This window comes from Saimiri boliviensis, chromosome 1 (assembly GCF_048565385.1).
Source record: "Saimiri boliviensis isolate mSaiBol1 chromosome 1, mSaiBol1.pri, whole genome shotgun sequence".
In the NCBI taxonomy this organism is placed as follows: domain Eukaryota; kingdom Metazoa; phylum Chordata; class Mammalia; order Primates; family Cebidae; genus Saimiri; species Saimiri boliviensis.
The window spans coordinates 228,807,748-228,820,805 of NC_133449.1; the positions used below are offsets into that span (position 1 = coordinate 228,807,748).

Genomic DNA, 13,058 nt, shown 5'->3' on the forward strand with positions numbered 1-13,058 from the left:
TCACTATGTTGCCCAGACTGGTCTCAAACTTCTGGGCTCAAGCAATCCTCCCAATTAAAATTCAAATTCAGGTAATTAGGTAATCAGCCTCCCAAAGTGCTGGGATTACAGACATGAGCCACTGTGCCCTGCCTAACAATTCTTATTTTTGATGTTTATAGTTCTTTTTTATAAATCGAATACTTACATTCATGTTGTTACATCAGTATCCTGTGAATTTGACTAATGCATGTGTAAGTTCCCTGGAGCACAATTACTTGCAAATACATTTTAAAACTGAATTTCTTAGTCTACTAAGCTGAGAATAAGATACAGGGACTTGATGAGCACTCCACATGATTGTCACCATATGAAGACTCATTTGCTTTGTTTTTGTTTCTGTTTTTTTTTTTTTTGAGACGGAGTTTCGCTCTTGTTACCCAGGCTGGAGTGCAATGGCGAGATCTAGGCTCACCGCAACCTCCGCCTCCTGGGTTCAGGCAATTCTCCTGCCTCAACCTCCAGAGTAGCTGGGATTACAGGCATGTGCCACCATGCCCAGCTAATTTTTTGTATTTTTAGTAGAGACGGGGTTTCACCGTGTCGACCACATTGGTCTCGATCTCCTGACCTCGTGATCCACCCGCCTCAGCCTCCCAAAGTGCTGGGATTACAGGCTTGAGCCACCGCGCCCGGCTCTGTTTTTGTTTTTTAAGGAGAAGTAATACGTTTGATCATATAAAATTTACGGCCTTTGATTACCTTTTAATGCTAAATGTCTAATAAAAATGTAATCTGCTAACAAAGCAATTGCAATACTTTTAGTAGATTTTAAAAGTATATTAACCTTTCCTAATTATGCCTTAGGATAATATTTAATATGGATTCCACAAAACTTCTGATCTATAAAGTAGCAAAAATAGATGAAATCAACCAACTAACCAAAGTTTAAATTAATGACTACGACTTTAACTCAATAATTCTCTGTGGAGGTGAGGGTGGTTTTGCCTCCAAGAGGATATTTGACAGTATCTGGAGACATTTTTGGTTGTCACAACAGAAAGGATGCCTCTGATATCTAATTGATATAGGCCAGGGATGCTGCTAAATGTCTTGCAATGCATACGACAACCCCCAACAATAGAGAACTTTTCAGCCTAAAATATCAACAGTGCCAAGTTTGAGAACCCCTGATTTAGCCAGTGAGTGGTTTAAAGCTAATGTTTTCTTCCAACTCCCAGTAAACAGTTTTGTTTTTGTTTCTGTTTTTGTTTTATGACCACAGCAGCAAAAATATGAGTTCAGAAATTCAGAGCTGGGTTTTGAACTTCTACATAAGGCCCTATACCAGTGAAAATTAAACTTTTGTACCAAGCAGTAAACAAAGTTGATGAGACTAGAGAGAAAAAATCTACAATGACCAGTTTTATGGAGCAGACATCTGGCCATTTGTACTCTAACAGAGAAAAACGCTCCATTCCTATTGTTGTTCTTGTTGTTTTGAAACAGAATTCTGCTCTTGTTGCCCAGGCTGGAGTGCAATGGTGTGATCTCAGCTCACTGCAACCTCTGCCTCCCAGGTTCAAGCTCCTGAGTAGCTGGGATTACAGGTTCATGTCACCATGCCTGGCTAATTTTTGCATATTTAGTAGACTCAGGGTTTCATCATATTGGTCAGGCTGGTCTCAAACTTCTGACCTCAGGTGATCTGCCCACCTCAGCCTCCCAAAGCGCTGGGATCACAGGCGTGAGTCACTGCACCCGGCCCTTTTTTTTTTTTTTTTGAGACAGAGTTTCACACTTGTTGCCTAGGCTGGAGCATTCCTGTTATTTAGTTCCACCAGACACATGTATCTATATCATCACTTATTACTAAGAACCACTTTATAAATAGCTGCCATTTATTGATCACCTATTGTCTTCAGCCTTTAATAAGTAAACCAGATGTTCCTGCAGTATGAACATTGTTGCTCATCTGTAAACAAAACCTGAAGTTCAGGAATTCTTGCTGTTATAACTATTTTGTTAAGTACAGCAGCACTTACTGGTCAAGGTCTTCATCATAACAGCAAACTGAAGAACACACTGTCAACAACCATTTTACTTTTGTACCAAATTTAGTATTGGTTCTTGTGAGAGATGCTTTTCAGTTCTCTAAGGAAAGTTTTAATTGTAGTACTCAGACAATCACTGTAGATTCTTGTATATAGCACAGCAACTGTATTTACTTACAGTTATAAAGTCGAAAAGCTCAACTAACCAAATGTTTTTTGAGTTCTTTTAGAAGTATATGACAAAAACCGAATAATAAATTAATGACATAGCAATGATTTGCTGATAAACATTATAAATATTATGAACTTTCTTTTTTCTTTTCTTTTCTTTTTTTTTTGAGACAGAGTTTCGCTCTTGTTTCCCGGGCTGGAGTGCAATGGTGCGATCTCGGCTCACCGCAACCTCCACCTCCTGGGTTCAAGCACTTCTCCTGCCTCAGCCTCCCAAGTAGCTGGGACTACAGGCAAACGCCACCATGCCTAGCTAATTTTTGTATTTTTAGTAGAGACGGGGTTTCACCGTGTTGACCAGGATGGTCTCGATCTCTTGACCTCGTAATCCACCGGCCTTGGCCTCCCAAAGTGCTGGGATTACAGGCGTGAGCCACCATGCCCAGCTCATGCTACTTTATAACACTAAATACGAGAAACGTGGCTTAGTTTTTGGCTTTGGGACTGAGTAATAAGGAAAATCAACAAGCTACTAAAAACTCAAATGCCTTTCACACATAAATGAAATTGAATTGCATTCTGTATTACATTTATTTGTTTATGGGTGTTTCTTCTTCTGTGCAATGCATTATGCTAGGAATTGGAAGAATTGCAAAGGTGAATGATTCATTGTTTTTGCCACGAAGAAGTTCACAATCCACTATATCATTCTTTTGTTTACTGACAAATATTTGAGAGACTGATGGAAGATAATAAAGTTACAAGATCTTTGTGTAGATTCTTAGTCAATTAAATTTTCCATGAATTCCTTTGTTAATTTAAATGAAAAAGAAATCTGCATATCAAATTCAGTGTCAAATAAAATATTAATAAAAAAGAATCCTTGGCAAAGTTTGGATCATAATTGCTAAAAAAATTCCATATATCAGCTTTGACCTCTAAAGAGCTTAGTTTATAACAATGGTTTCTATGTTTGAGGAAATCATCCCAAATGTAACATGTCTGGGCTTTATTCCCTAGACCAGCCAGCCATTCCTTGAATCACCTACAGTTATTATTATTATTATTATTATTATTATTAGACAAGGCCTCATTCTGTCGCCCAGGCTGGAGTGCAGTGGCCCAGTCATAGCTCACTACAGCCTCAAATTCCTAGGCTCAAGTGATCCTCCCACCTCTGCCTCCCAAGTAGCTAAGACTACAGGCACTTACTACCACACCCAGCTAATTTTTAAGTATTTTTGTAGAGATGGCAGGAGGGGGTGGGGGGGAGTATCCCCCTGTGTTGCCAAGACTGGTCTCAAACTCCTGGTTTCAAGTGAACTTCCCACCTTTGCCTCCCAAAGGATTATAGGTGCGAGCCACTGCACCTAGCCAGTTTTTATTATTTTCAAGAGAAACAGGAATCTTGAAGACTTTGAGGCTTAAATTCCACAATAACATGAACTCCCATAACTATTCCCTTTTCATAAGTAACCTGAGTAAAGAAAAATACCAAAACCAAATTAAACTCAACTGCAATATTGCATTTTTTCATTTCTTTCCTATTTCTTGGCTGGCCTTATGCTAACAAGCAATTTTAGAACTAGGGATTCTTTGCCCCAAAACACAGAATGTGACCTGGAACTCTTAGTTAACCGCTGGTATTTAACGGCTATGTAACCATTTTAAAACACTCACATTTCAAGAAAAAGGGATTTTAGACCTTTTAAAGAAGATAAGACCTTTGTTAAAATTATCTGCTGGTTCACAACCATTAAGATCAGCTGTTTGAAGCAATGTCACTGCTATTGATTGACTATGTGCTCCAAAATTCATGTGTTCAAATATAATGGCCAATATGATAGTATTAAGATGTGGCGCCGGGCGCGGTGGCTCAAGCCTGTAATCCCAGCACTTTGGGAGGCCGAGGTGGGTTGATCACGAGGTCAAGAGATCGAGACCATCCTGGTCAACATGGTGAAACCCCGTCTCTACTAAAAATACAAAAAAATTAGCTGGGCATGGTGGTGCCTGCCTGTAATCCCAGCTACTCAGGAGGCTGAGGCAGGAGAATTGCCTGAACCCAGGAGGCGGAGGTTGCGGTGAAACGAGATCGTGCCATTGCACTCCAGCCTGGGTAACGAGAGCGAAACTCCGTCTAAAAAAAAAAAAAAAAAAAAAAAAAAAAAAAAAAAAAAAGATGTAGGGCCTTCAGGAAATAACTGAGTCATGATGATGAGGACATAGCCTTCATGGACTGGATTAGGGTCATTATAAAAGGGCTTGGAGCCTGGGTAACATAAGGAGATCCCATAACTATATAACTATAAAACATTTTGTTGTTATTGTTAAATTAGCCAGGCATGGTGGTACATGCCTGTGATCCCAGCTAGGGAGGCTAAGGCAGAAAGATCACTTGAGCCTGGGAGGTCACAACCTTCATGCAGTGAGCTGTGATCACACCACTGTACTCTACTCTGGGTGACAGAGCCAGACACTGTCTCAAAGAGAAAATTTAAAAATAAAAAATAAATAAAAGGGCTTGGTGATATGGTTTGGCTGCACTTGAATTGCATCTCCCAGAATTTCCATGCATTGTGGGAGGGACTCAGGGGGAAGTAATTGAATCATGGGGGCCAGTCTTTCCTGTGCTATTCTCATGATAGTGAATAAGTCTCATGAGATCTGATATGGGTTTATTGGGGGTTTCTGCTTTTGCTTCTTCCTCATTTTCTCTTGCTGCTGCCATGTAAGAAGTGCCTTTTACCTCCTGCCATGATTCTGAGGCCTCTTCAACTGTAAGTTCAATTCAACCTCTTTTTTTTTTTTGAGACAGAGTCTTGCTTTGTTGGCCAGGCTGGAGTGCAATGGTGCGATCTCTACTCACAGCAACCTCTGCCTCCCAGGTTCATGTGATTCTCATTCCTCAGCCTCCCAAGTAGCTGGGATTACAGACACCTGCCACCACATCCAGCTAATTTTTGTATTTTTAATAGAGAGGTGGTTTCACCATCTTTGCCAGGCTGGCCTTGAACTCCTGACCTCATGATCCACCCACCTTCACCTCCCAAAGTGCTGGGATTACAGGCGTGAACAACCACACCCAGCCCTAAACCTCTGTTTCTTTTCAGTCTCAGGTATGTCTTTATCAGCAGCATGAAAATGGACTAACACACTTGGGATTGTTCTCTTCCACTCTTCCATGTGAGGACACCAAACCTCCTAACACCTTGACCTTGGACTTCCCAGTCTCCAGAAATGCAAGAAAATAAATTTCTGTTCTTCGTAAATTACCTAGTCTCAGGTATTTTCTTACAGCAGCACAAATGGACTATGATGGTTACTATGAAAAAAAGGGTTACAGTTTTGATGATCATGAGAACTAATTTTTTTAAATGCAAAGAAAAGCTTGGAAAGAAATCCACCAAAATATTAACTGTGATTATCTTTGGATGGTAAATCATGAGTGATTCTCCTCTTGTTTCTGAGAAAAAATACTTGAAAAACAGAACACTTTCTTTTTAAAAATATTGCTAAATTCATAATTAAGTCAACCTATTACCTCACATTTATTATGCAATCTCTGCATACAATATATTGCATGACTGTGAATCGCAAGCCACAAATAAACCAAAAGGATGAATGAGCACTTGTGTCTGGTTGCTGCCTTAGAGATGGTAACAAGAAACAATCATTCCCAAGGCTCAAGTATGATACAGCTTCAATATCATGATACAGGTTCTCTCATCAAATTATCTGCCAAATATATTCAGTTCTCCTTTCTTCTGGTCATATGATGGCAGTGTCCTTCCTGCCCTCCTTGTGGTTAAATAGGGCCATGTGACTGATTCAGACAAATGAATTGTGAACAGAAATGACATGCCATTTCTGGACTGAATTCTTTACTCACCAGTGTGAGATCCTCCTGAGCCTACTTTCCCTCTGGCATAACAATAGACAAGATTTGATACTGTGACTGCTCCATCAGCCTGAGTCCCTAAGGGATTTCAACAAACAGAACACATCTAGAAGAAAAAAAAAACATTGCTGTTTTGTGCCCTGGGTTTTTGAGAGTGATTTAGTACCGAAGCATAATTCAGTCTCTCCTCAAGGATAAACTGGAACTCTGTGTTATGCCCCAGAGATTTCTGGCTGGCTGTTCTGATTGATACACTGAGATGGTGCTTCAATGAGACTATTTGCAACAGCCTTGTTTCCCAGTATGTTTTTCCTTTGCAAGTGACTTACTCTATATTCATGGCCACAGCTCTTATTTTTATCTATACACCCATCCATTTTATCCCCTCTCCCCCACAATTAGATTATTTTGAGGCAAAGTTCATTTATTACATATTTTCTTTTCTTTTCTTTTCTTTAAGATGGGGTTTCACCATGATGGCCAGGCTGGTCTTGAACTCCTGACCTCAGGTGATCCACCCACCTCAGCCTCCCAAAGTACTAGGATTACAGGCGTGAGCCACCGCACCTGACTCATATATTTTCATCTCTAAATTTTTCTACACTGATATATAGGAAAAGCAGAAACCCTACAAAGTGGAAATAATGCAATCACCCACCTTGTAGCCAATCCCATAATCCAGCTTCAATATGGACAAACTAGTTTTATCGATTCCATTACCCACCCGAATTATTTTGAAGCAAATGCCATATGTTATATTATTTCATCCATAAATATTTCAATATATATTTGCAAAAGAAAATAACTCTGGCGGGGGGCAGTGGCTCACGCCTGTAAACACAGCATTTTCAGAGGCCAAGATGGGTGGATCACCTGAGGTTAGGAGTTGAAGATCAGCCTGGCTAATGTGGCAAAACCCTGTGTCTACTAAAAATACAAAAAAATAAAAGTTAGCTGGGCATGGTGGTGCATGCCTGTAATCCAAGCTACTCGGGAGGCTGAGGCAGGAGAATTGGTTGAACCTGGGCGGCAGAGGTTGCAATGAGCCACTGCGCTCCAGCCTGGGTGACAGAGCAAAATTCTGTCTCAAAAAGAAAAAAGGAAAGAAAATAGCTCTTCACAAAAATCTGATAATAAGATTATAATCATTCCTGAAATTTTTAAGAATAAATCTTCAGTATTACCAGATATTTAGGTACTGGTATTCATATTTCCTTTTTTTTTTTTTTTTTTTTTTTTGAGACAAGAGTCTCACTCTGTCACCAGGCACTAGGCTGAAGTGCAGTGGCACAATCTCGACTCACTGCAACCTCTGCCTCCTGGGTTCAAGCAATTCTCTTGCCTCAGCCTCCCAAGTAGCTGGGACTACAGGCGCACGCCGCCACGCCCAGCTAATTTTTTGTATTTTTAGTAGAGACGGGGTTTCACCATGTTGGCCAGGATGGTCTCGATCTCTTGACCTTGTGATCCACCCGCCTCGGCCTCCCAAAGTGCTGGGATTACAGGCTTGAGCCACCGCGCCCGGCCCCTCGTATTCATAGTTCTAATTGTTTCATAAATGTCATAATTTTTAATGGTTTAAATGAATCAAAATTCAAATAAGTTTAACATACTGAGATTGGTTGATGTGTAATAATATTTACTCTTTCTTTTTTGTCCTGGCAATTTATTTTTGAAAAAAGTTATCTTTCAGCCTGTAAAATTGACAATATCTAGATTTTTCTTTTTTGCACAAATCCTCCCCATTGTCTTTTAACATGTTTCTCTTCCCACTGAATTTCCTGTAAATTTCTAGTTAGGTCTAGAGGCATGGTTTGATACAGGCTGAGTGTTTTGGTAAGGTTGATAAGTGATGTTGGGCACTTCCATCAGGACACACATGATTATCTTGTTGTCTCTCATTCAGTGATGTTAACAACCATTGATAAGTGCTGCGTGGATCCATTCTTTGATTTGGTGTTTGTAAATGATGACTTTTTTTTGAGACAGAGTCTCGCTCTGTTGCCAGGCTGGAGTGCAGTGGTGAGATTTTGGCTCACTGCAGCCTCTGCCTCCCAGGTTCAAGGGATTCTCCTGCCTCAGCCTCCTGAGTAGCTGGGAATACAGGCGTGTGCCACCACTCCCGGCTAATTTTTGTATTTTTAGTAGAGACAGGGTTTCGTCATGTTGGCCAGGATGGTCTTGATCTCATGACCTCGTGATTCACCCGCCTTAGCCTCCCGAAGTGCTGATATTACAGGCGTGAGCCACTGTGCCCAGCCCAAATATATATATTTAATTCTTTTAACAACTATTTAGTTCTCCTGAAATAAAGTTTATGCAGGAGGCTAAAACTTAATTAGTCATAATTCTAATGTTAGATTTCTATTTTCTTACTTTCCCATCAAGTCATAAATAGGTTCAATGAGAAAACTTTTCAAAACTATTAATTAATTTTGTACATATCTAAGGATAGTCACAACCAAATTCCTCTACAAAAACTTTAAAGATACAGACCTATTGCTTTTGAAGGGTGATAACTGGGCCTGTGGATGCAACCCCAGGAGCGGGAGCTGTTGCATTCCCTCCTCATTCCCACTTACCACTGCAAGTAATAAAGTCCATTTCTACCATTAATTTTTAAATATATATATAGGCATAAAAAGGAAACTTACAGGAGCTTAAACATGTTAAGATGGAATTCACAGTATCAGGCAATCTGCTGAAAGACGAGCCAGCTGTTGGCCATCTAATTCCATTGCTCGTTAGCATGTAAACTGCAGCCAGAAAGAGAACTGAAATTCAAGTGAGAGAAGTGAAATTAAACATTCTACTTGTTAGTCACTTGAATCATCGATTTTGTGAGGAAAGCTGAAAACATGTTTCTTTCTGATTTACGTAAGTTTAACGTTGCGTATAACTAAGAGAAAAAAATTAACTGGCATTACGTTCTCCTTTCCATAGCTATACTGAAGAAAAGACATCATGTTTCCAAACATTGGAAAAAAGGCTTTTAGCTTTCTTCAGGTGAGAAGAGAAGGAAGTCACCCCAGAGTGGCAGAGACCAAGTTCTCCAGCATGCAGTGAGGACTCTCTCACTAACTTGGCTGCCGGCTGCCACAGTTTGAATACAGTGAGATCTCTGATAGGTGTGTCTCTGAGACTGTCTGAAGCCTCAGTGCCTGAGAGGCAGGCTCCAGGCTCTATAGCAGCATCCCGGAGTCAACAGAGCAATGACAGCAAACATGAAAAACAAAGGACCAGCTCACCTTTCTGATTTTGACAGTCCGGAAACCCAACATTGTTGTAGGACCCCACCAATGGGGCAAAGGGAGTCCCAAGAATGATTGGTTGAATTTTCCCTTCAACCTCAGAACAGATTACATTTGATTTAGGAAATATAGAGTGTGATATTTCTTGTTCCCTGGCATTGTAGAATAAAACTCATGCTCCTTATAGGTAGTTTTATAATAGTGATCAGTAAAAAGCATATATACTAAATAGAATTCTGTCGTCTATCATAAGAGCTCATAATTAAGTATCTCATCAGTTTTTTGTCTCAGACTTTTATTATTCATTTATTTCTTTGAGTCAGGATATGGCTCTGTCACCCAGATTGGAGGGCAGTTGTGTGATCTCAGCTCACTGCAACCTCTGCCTCCCAGGCTTAAGCCATCCTCCCACCCCCACCTCCCAAGGAGCTGGGACAGCAGATGTACACCACCACACCTGGCTAATTTTTGTTGAGACAGGCTTTCACCATGTTTCCCAGGCTGGTCTGGAACTCCTGAGCTAAAGCAATCCTCTCACCTTGGCCTCCCAAAGTGCTTGGGTTATAAGCATGAGCCACTGCACCCAGCCTGATTTTTTTTTTCTTTTCTTTGTTTTTTTTTTTTTTTAAAGATGGGGTTTCACCATGATGGTCAGGCTGGTCTTAAACTCCTGACCTCAGGTGATCCTCCCACCTTGGCCTCCCAAAGTGTTAGGATTACAGGCGTGAGGCACCTCGCCCGGCCACCTGCCTGATTTTTAAAAATCAGCTGACGCTTTTTCCTTCTTGAAACCCTCTCTTCTATTCAATTGCATGACACCACATTCTTCATGAAGCTCTTTGTAAAATTTCTGTGTGAGGTTTTCCTTAATCAGAACACAAATGACAGGTCTCCCCAGGGCTCAGTTCTAAGGCCTCCCGCTCTCCACCACTACACCTAGTGACTTCATCTACTGCAGGCTGCAATTATCACCATGTGCTGAATATTCCCGTGTCCCTTTGTTGAGCAACAGACTTTTATATTCAACTGCTTGCTGGTGATTTTTACTTATATTTCTCATGAAAACTTATTATTTTAGCACAGTGTTACATCATAAAATCTCAATAAATATTAGTTAATTGACAAATATACTTACCATCCCATTAAAAAGATAGACATATAGAATTCCCTTTTATTTTTGAACTTAGCATTTTTGTGTATGTTCTATAACCTAATAGTGTTATGTTCTGTGGGAGAAACAAAAGAACTCAAATGTACCATATTAAAATTTTAAGTTATCATCTTTCTCACCCAGCCAGGTTTTCTTCAGTGTTCACTGTATTTGTGAACTGTACTTTGCTCAAGCAGGAATTTGGGAGTCACCCACTTTGCCTCCTTTTCCCAAACCACTACCCACCTGCCACACATACACACACACACACACACACACACACACACACGCACACACACACACGCACACACACACACAGTCTTATTTTATTCAAAGGCCTATGAAATTTCTTCTAAACATGTCTCCAATCAATCCTCAAACCCTCAGCCCCCAACCCTCTTGATTTACTGGGTGCTATATGATCTGATTTCTTTTTTTTTTTTTTATTGCATTTTAGGTTTTGGCGATCTGATTTCTTAGCTGTCATCCTCTCTCTGACCCCAGCTCCTCACTCTAGCCAGGGTGGTGTCCATGTTCTGCACACAGGTCAGTCTTTCCGAGCCTCATAGCCTTCGCTCCTCCCTTGACTTGGAATGTTCTTCTCCATCTTCCCCCACCTTCTCTAGGCTGTTAATTAAAAAGTCCTTTGTTAGTGAGACTTTCCTGATCATCTTATCTAAAAATTTAACACTTGGCATTTAATATCTCCCTTTCCAACTAATGTTTTGTTACCTTAGACCTGTCACAATCTAGCATCCTTTATATTCTACCTGCTTATCTTGTTTGGTATCATCATAATAGAAAATAAGCTCCGTAAGAGCAGGATTCTTTAGAGTGAGAGTCTCGCTTTGCTGCCCAGGCTGGGTACAGTGGGGCAATCATGGCTCACTATAACCTCAAACTCCTGGGCTCAAGTGATCCTTCTGCCTCAACCTCCTGAGTAGTTAGAACTACAGGCATGTGCTATCATGCCCAGGTATAGTAGGGTGTGTGTGTGTGTGTGTGTGTGTGTGTGTATTTATTTATTTTTGAGCTAGAGTCTCACTCTGTCGCTGGCCCAATCTCAGCTCACTGCAAGCTCCACCTCCCATATTCAAACGATTTTTGAATTGTTCTACTCACCTCCTGAGTAGCTAGGACTACAAGTATGTACCATCATGCCCAGCTAATTTTTGCATTTTTAGAGAGGGGGGTTTTGCCATATTAGTCAGGCTGCTCTTGAACTCCTGACCTCAAACAATCTGCCTGCCTTGGCCTTCCAAATTGCTGGAATTACACACATGAGCCACCACACCCAGCTGTTACAGCAGGATTTTTTTTTTTAAGGTATCTTTTTTGTTTACTACTGGCTCTCTAGCACCTAGAATAGTGCCTGGCACATAGTAAAGACTCAAAAATATTTGTTAAGTGAGTGAATGAATTCTTGTTCTGCATCTCTGCTGACTATAGCTTAGGCAATCATTATATCTTATCTGGTTTGCAACACTTCATAGGTGGACATAAGATCACCTAAGGAGGAGGAACTAAGAATACAATCATGAAACAAACAAAACAAACAATAATTAGTTGGCACAACCACGTGCACCTGTTGTCTCAGCTACTCTGGAGACTGAAGCCAGAGGATCACTTGATCCCAGGAGTTCAAGTCCAGCCTGGGCAACCTAGTAAGACCCTATCTCTAAATAGAAAAAGAAAAAAAAATAGTAATTAATGGGCAGTATTGAACTCTGAATAGAGAGCGATTAATAAGTTCTTTTCCCAAACCACCACCCACCCACCACAGACACACACTAATATTATTGCTACTGTTGCTACTGTGTCAGGCTATGTTATATGTTACATTCATTAGCTCATTTGTCACACCACCCTGTCAGGTAGATATTTCTATTATCATCACTTAATAGATTAGGAAACTGAGGACATACAGAGTCAAATAACTTGCCTACAGTCACGCGGTTACTAAATGCCTGATCCAGGACACTAAGCCTGGCAGTCTTACTCTATAGCCCAGGCTCTTAACCACACTGTAAAGGTTTGTAAAGCATCTGTGAATTTGACACCCAGGAAGTGACTAGTAACCTAAGGAAGAGTTTTGACTAGAATGTTGTGAGTTGAAACATTAGTAATAGGTAAGGAATGGATGAAGGGAAGATTGAGACAACCACAGTTCTCATAAACCAGGGAGTAAGTCATACTTTTTTTTTTTTTTTTTTTTTGAGACACAGCTTTGCTCTGTCACCCAGACTGGAGTGCAGTGGTGCAATCCTGGCTCACTGCAGCCTTGATCTTCTAGGATCGAGTGATTTTCCTGCCTCAGCTTCTTGTGTAGCTGAGACTACAGGCACGTGCCACCACATGGGCTAATTTATATGTTTTTTGTAGAGACAGGATCTTGCTATGTTGCCCAGGCTGGTCTAAATCATACTTTCATTATTGATAGATCAAGGAAAGCAGGTGTAAGTGTATTTGAACTTGGCAGTGCCATTAGTGGAAGATTTGAAAATAAGTAATCATATGGTCAGGGCTAGGGGGAGGAGTAAAGGCAGAAGTCT

General features: G+C 40.6%; 1 long non-coding RNA gene across 1 annotated transcript; it reads right to left on the minus strand.

The window, feature by feature from the left end:
* Positions 1-4,316: 4,316 nt before the first annotated feature.
* LOC141581001 (uncharacterized) lies at positions 4,317-8,849 on the minus strand. Its single transcript, XR_012513395.1, has 2 exons — positions 8,760-8,849; positions 4,317-6,211 (listed from the first exon to the last, which is right to left on the minus strand). It is a non-coding gene; the product is annotated as an uncharacterized LOC141581001 (long non-coding RNA).
* Between the last annotated feature and the right edge of the window lie 4,209 nt (positions 8,850-13,058).